Source organism: Bison bison, unplaced genomic scaffold (genome assembly GCF_000754665.1).
Source record: "Bison bison bison isolate TAMUID 2011002044 unplaced genomic scaffold, Bison_UMD1.0 scf7180017864300, whole genome shotgun sequence".
NCBI lineage: Eukaryota > Metazoa > Chordata > Mammalia > Artiodactyla > Bovidae > Bison > Bison bison.
Window position 1 is genome coordinate 2,278,066 of NW_011494872.1, and position 6,999 is coordinate 2,285,064.

The following is a 6,999-nucleotide window of genomic DNA, read 5'->3' on the forward strand; positions in this document are numbered from 1 at the left end:
TTGGAAGGAATGATGCTAAAGCTGAAACTCCAGTACTTTGGCCACCTCATGCGAAGAGTTGACTCCTTGGAAAAGACTCTGATGCTGGGAGGGATTGGGGGCAAGAGGAGAAGAGGATGACAGAGGATGAGATGGCTGGATGACATCACTGACTCAATGGATGTGAGTCTGAGTGCACTCTGGGAGTTGGTGATGGACAGGGAGGCCTGGTGTGCTGCAGTTCATGGGGTCGCAAAGAGTCGGACACGACTGAGCGACTGTTCTGATCTGATCCTACATAATTTAGAATAAACTCTCTGGTATTTGGGACTTCCCTGGCAGCTCAGTGGTAAGAGAATCCACCTGCAATTCAGGAGACTTAGGAGACATGGGGAAAATCCCTGGGTAGGAACAGTCCCCTGGAGTAGAAATGACAACCCACTCCAGTATTCTTGCCGGAAAAATTCCACAGACAGAGGAGCCTGGCGGGCTATGGTCCATTGGGTTGCAAAGTGTCAGACATTACTGAAGTGACTGAGAACATTCTGATATTTGATGCTCTCTACAATAGAAGTTATCCTTCTAGTTTTGTCTTTTAAAAACTCCCCTGTTTTTGCCCTTCACTCCAGCCTCTCGTTCATCATTCTGTAGACATTTTCTTTTAACCATGTCTTTGTTCTACACAAAATGTTAATAGCTAACTCTTTTATAGAACTTAATATGGTCGAGACTATAATCTAAGCACTTTATGTTTGTTTGTTTATTTAATTGATGTATAGTTGATTTATAATGTATTAATTTCTGCTGTATAGCAAAGTGACTCAGTTATATACCTGTATACATTCTTTTTAAATATTGTTTTCCATTGTGGTTTTTTTTTTTTTTTTTTTTTGGGCTTAGTGAACCCAGGAAAGACTGTTAATCTGGAAACCCCCCCAGCCTCTCTCCTTCTCCTTACTTAGCCCCTCCTGGTCTATCTCCTCCACACGTTTCCTCTCATTTTCATCCTTGGACCCTTCAAACCCACAGGTTCTGAGTCCAGATGTCCTTGTTTTCGTTCCTTTCTGCAAAACTTACTCGTCTGTGTCCTAAGCTTGCCTCAGTGTATCTGACAAGATCACTGGACTTCTTTCCCAAATGAATAAATTTCTGCTCAGGTACCATAGAAGGTTAATGGACAAACCTGTCTACCTGCCCAAGCAAAGGTGTGTCCGTGAGCTAGAGTCGAAGGCAGGGCAGAGAGGGCCAGGGGAGTAGGCTCCTTTCTATCTTAACTGTGCTACTTATGCATTTACATTATTGACATAGACTATCCAGTTTTTGGTCCAAAAAGTCCTGTTTGATATCTTTGAAATGGCCCTCTTATTTTATGTGTCCTCAAAATATCTGCAAAAACTGGCTCCCATGACCTTTACCACCATCTGGACTTTCTATTTCCTGTCTGGAAATACTAAAGATATCATTGAATATAGCTTAAGTGATGACACTTCTTATACAAGCCAGAGTAGACCCTAATATGATGAGAAACAATAAAACAGAAAGCCTTGGTGATCACATAACATGTTTGTGGTTACACACACAATGAGTATTTCAGCAGAAAGGAAAACTGGTATGGGGGCTCAGAAGGCAGGGAAAACAGAGGACTGTCTGGACCTTAGGATCACTTCAGAGACCGTGAACAGAAACTGAGACCTGATTTGACCAGAATAACTTGGAATGTTAAATCCTAGCTGTGTTTCTTGAATCTGTCCATGTCAACATTCACCGACAGTATTCAGGTATTCACATTGTTTCCCTTTACTCTAATCACCTTTTCATCAAGCCAAATGCTTTTTAAAGCGATTTGCAAACCTGGTAATTTCACTATGCATTTTATGCAGTCTCTTTTTCCAAACATTAAAAAGGCAGTTTTACATATAATAAATTTAGCACTGATTTCTGAGAGGTTTATATACCCAACTCTAGTGGACTTCCTTTTCAGATAAATATTATGGCCAATTTATTTCGTGTCCTCACCAATTTATTTGAATGTATTTCCTAACTCTGTGATCCTGCTCAAGTCCTCTCTTAGTGTCTGGTTTCTCTACTATTTTATTCACACGATTCTGCTTGAAGGATATACAGAAATGACAGGATTTGGCCAATTTCACCACTATAATACCCATCTTCAAGCAAACACCTGAGACTGAGAAATCCATAGTTTTCATCTCTCATCAGTCTCCTCAGCACACTCCCCACAGTAGTTACTGAAATCGTCTTTTCTAGTGATTTTATTTTTACCTTTAAAGTACAGATAAACCAACACACACCTTTTTTCTCCACATGATTCATGAAAACAGAATTATATCACAACTCTCAATCTGCATTTTAAAAATCACTGCACAAAAGTACTATTGTTAAATTTTAGATGCTGTTATTTAGGTTATAGAGAAGTTTGAAAGAACAGGAAGGTGTTTTCTATAATAGTTCTATTATAAAAATGTATCCAATGATGAAGATTCACAAATTTTTCATGGATATTTAATTACAGCAATGAAATGTTCTACGATGTCAACAAATAAAAATTCTGAAAAAAATCAGATAAATCTGTACAGTAAACAATTGCCATTTTTTGGTGGGGGGTGATTTAAGAAGTTATGTTAAAAGTAAGTCTATGAATAAGTAAGACACATTTTTTTCCCTCAAAAAATAAAATATTTTGTTTAGAAGCTCAAAAATCATTATTACGTGATCTGAATAGTTTCCTGAAGAATCTACAGCATCATATGTTCAAATGGAACATGTTAGGGCATTTTCAATTCTGTCAGCTAACTGAAGGGAGAAGTTTGGAGTTGGGTCTAATCAGCCAGATCAATTAAACTAAAGGAAAGGTCAGAGTCTTAGCACAGATTTACCTCTGTTTGCCTGTTTCTCCTTTATTCTGCTTCCATTATCCAAAAACTGATTCCTGTCCTTTAGATGTGCCTGAGTCCTTCAAGGTGCCCTGGAAGGGCTTTTGCCTTATAAAGCTTTTTGGGGGTCTCTGTCAAGCACTGACTGCTACCTCCCACCCCTGTATTTTATATTTTGTACCGGTCACATTATGACTTGGATACCTAATATCAGCACACACTAAACATTTGCAGCATTCCTCCCATTGCTGAGTAAAGTGAAGTTCAGTCCTTTGCTCAGCTGTGTCTAACTCCTTGCAGTTCCATGAACTGTAGCCTGCCCAGCTCCTCTGTCAATAGAACACTGGCAAGAACACTGGAGAGGGTTGCCATTTCTTCCTGCAGGGGATCTTCCCAACCAAGGGATCAAAGCCAGCCCATGTCTCCTGTGTCTCCTGTATTGGTAGGTGGATTCTTTACCCATCTGGGAAGCCCCTAAATTGAAGCTGAATAAGTGAGTTCTCACTATACAAACAGGCTGACACAACCCATATTTAAAGATCAAACAAAAAACCCTCCTTCCTCCTTTGGAAGACTCTCCCCTAGCTCCTGACCTTGTGCTGAAACCTCTGGGTTGTACATCCACTCTCTCTCTATTCTCTCCTAAACTAAGCAAAACCAGGCTCTGTCACCAGCACTTCATCCATTCTGCCTTTTCCTTTCATCAAAGTCGAAAAATGACTCCACATGACAAAATCCTACTATTTTTCAGTCCTCATCTCTTTGACATCTTCATACATCATGTATTAGACAAAGCATTTGATTTTGTTGATCCTAGGACACTCTGGTCTCATAGGTTTTCCCACCTTGTGCCTCCTGGCAAGACTTTCATTCTCTTTCATCACTAAAACCGGAGTTCTCGACACCTGCTCCCCACACCTCTATAACTTCAGGAGACTGACCCTCTAGGTGTCTCAGCTGGTTCCAGGTTTTACTTTCTTCTATGTTCTGCCAATTTTCATGGCTTTTCTCCACCTCATTGCAGGCCTTGACTCTGAATTTATGTACCTTTCTTGTGAACTGCTTGGGTTTATCTGATAAGGCTCTCAAAAATGTGTTCAACCCAATGAAAAAACTGCCTTTTCTAATCTTGCACATTACATTAAGGGTATGCCACTTACCCAGCTGCTCAGAGTAATACCTGCCTTCTACCTGTTAAGAAAGGAAAAATCTAAACTTGGAAATGAGATTAGGAAAAAAAAAATCTGGTTTACCTCTTAATGCCATGTTTAAGGATTATCTACTAAGCACCTCAAGGGCCTACAAGCATCTGACTCTCTGAGGGAATGGAATATTTATTGACTTATTATTTACTCTTATAATAATTATGGTCCAAAAATTTTACAACTCTGTAAAAGATGCTATGAAGACGGGTCACAAACAGTAGGACATGACTAGGTGACTGAACAACAAAAAAGATGTTAACTTGAAAAGAACTTATAAGGAGCAAATGATCACTACCTGGTAGTGAGGATAACTCCAAAGGATAGGGTTTTATTGACCTAGAGAACATGATCCAGTTGGGATTAAACTGGACAATGTTCCAGCATTTTCACTTTTTTTTCCCTAATGACTATATATTTGTGTCTATATGCACATCATCTGAGTAACCAGTTTGTTTCTCTGTTGGTTTGCTCACTAATGAGTTAAAATTTTGACATTTCCTATATATTTTTCTGACAACTGTTTTAAATTTGGGGATTATGTTTTAAGAGTGTCAGAGATCCTGTAAAAATGCCCAGATGGACATTTGCTGGGCCTCTGGGGAGGGCGCCCCATGAATGCTCTGAGCCCAGTGATGCCTTTTTCAGGCTCCTGAATTTAATATCAAGAGACAAGAGAACGTTGCTTTCAATCTCTGTTTTGTGTTCTTAACTCTGGCCTTGTTTTGTTTGCTGCTGGTTCTGCTTCCTGCTGAATCTGGCTCTTCTTTTGCTTTGTCTGTGGCAGTGGCAGCAACAATACAGGGTCTGTCTACAGATGAAATCGGGTCGATAGAAAATCTCAGAGGTGTATTGAGAGCTTGGTGGCAGATGACAGAAAATCTGGTTTTTCTGTCTGTTAGTAAGCTACAAAAGTTCATATCATTCAAGAAAATGTCTTGTCCATAATAAAGAACAGCCCTTCATGTTCTGGGATTAGGTTTCTGTGTCCATTTCCATCTATGTCAAGTGGTAAAACTGGAACTACTAGTTTTCTCTGCATGTTTTAAAAAAAGTCATTTCAATTGGTGAAAATGGTCTCTCACTTTCTGTACCCTAAGAACACTGGTCTGGGCAGACAGATATCAACTGAACAGAGCTCCTGCTCTGATTGATCTATGTAGACATAGTTCTCATGCAGTTAGCTAAAGAATTCCCAGGGGGAAAAAAGAAACTGAACTTCTAATACTGTGAATATGCTTCTCTTTCAAGAAAAAGCCATTTTTAAGAAATGGATGACTCAAAAGAATTTTAATATAAGAATCTGAATCCACAATCAAAGTGAATTATTTGAAATATCAAACAAGTTTGATAAATTTGGCTTAAAAGAAGCTTTATGAAAACCATGATGAGAGGCCACTTTGCAAGCACAGGACAGCTACAGTAAAAAGGGGATGCTAACAGGCGCTGACGAGAATCTGAAGAAACTGGATGCCTCATACACAGCTGGTGGCAGTGTAAAATGATGCAGTCACTTTGGAAATAGTTTGGCAGTTTAGTTAAACTAAAACTTAGAGTTTTAAACTAAAACAAAACTTAGAGTTAAATTAAACTTCGAGTTGCCATACTACTTAGTAATTTCATTCCTATCACATCTGTGAAAGTGAAGTCCCTCAGTTGTGTCCGACCCTTTGAGACCCCATGGACTGTAGCCCACCAGGCTCCTCTGTCCATGGGATTCTCCAGGCAAGAATACTGGAGTGGGATGCGGGATGCCATTTCCTTCCAGGGATCGAACCTGGGTCTCTATCCTTGAAGGCAGATGGTTTAACCTCTGAGCCACCAGGGAAGCCCATGAGAGATACATTCATGAGCTGAATTGAAAACATATCCAAACACTGACATAGGAACATTCAGATCAGCATTATTCATAACACTTTAAAAAAGGAAACAACCCAAATGCCTATCAAATGATGAATGGAAACGTGTTTTATCCATACCATGGAATATTATTACTCATAAAAATGAATGGTACATGTTACAAAGTTGGAAACATTATACTATATGAAAAAAGTCAGCTACAGAAGGTCACATACTATACGGGTGCATGTGTGTTAAGTCGCTTCAGTCATGTCTGACTCTGTGTGACCTCGTGGACTGTAGCCTGCCAGGCTCCTTTGTCCATGGGATTCTCCAGGCAAGAATACTGGAGTGGGTTGCCATGTCCTCCTCCAGGGGATCTTCCCAGCCCAGGGATCGAACCGGCATCTCTTACATCTCCTGCATTGGCAGGCAGGTTCTTTACTACTAGCGCCACCTGGGAAGCTCATATACTGTATAATTTCATCTAAATTAAATGCCAAATCAAGAGACAAATGTAGATAAGTGATGACCAGGGGCTAGAAGAACAGGGGGAGGGGTATATGCCAAGGGTTATGGGTTTCTTTGGGAGATTAAAAAAATGTTCTCAAGTTACATGGTGGTGATGGTTGCATAGCTAATTGTGAATATACTAAAAACTACTGAACTGTGTTATATGTACCATAATCCCAAACTCCTAATTTATTCCTCCCCCTTTCCCCTTCAGTGGCCTTAAGTTTGTTTTCTATGTCTGCTAGTTTGTTTTTGTTTTATAAATAAGCTCATCTGTACTTTTACATTTCATATATAAACTGATAAGTTTATATATGTCTTTCTCTGACTTCACTTAGTATGATAATCTGTAGTTCCATCCATGTTATTCCAAATGGCATTGCTTTCATTCTCATTTATGGCTGAGTAAGATGGTGACTGCAGTCATGAAATTAAAAGACGCTTACTCCTTGGAAGGAAAGTTATGACCAACCTAGATAGCATATTCAAAAGCAGAGACATTACTTTGCTAACAAAGGTCCGTCTAGTCAAGGCTATGGTTTTTCCTGTGGTCATGTATGGATGTGAGAGCTGTC

At 39.5% G+C, this 6,999-nt stretch overlaps 1 protein-coding gene across 3 annotated transcripts in view; it reads right to left on the bottom strand.

Annotated features, from left to right (window-relative positions):
- The window catches only part of RIMS1 (regulating synaptic membrane exocytosis 1), a 182,409-nt gene that overhangs the window by 72,359 nt on the left and 103,051 nt on the right, over positions 1–6,999 (bottom strand). The gene's annotated exons all lie outside the window — the stretch shown is intronic.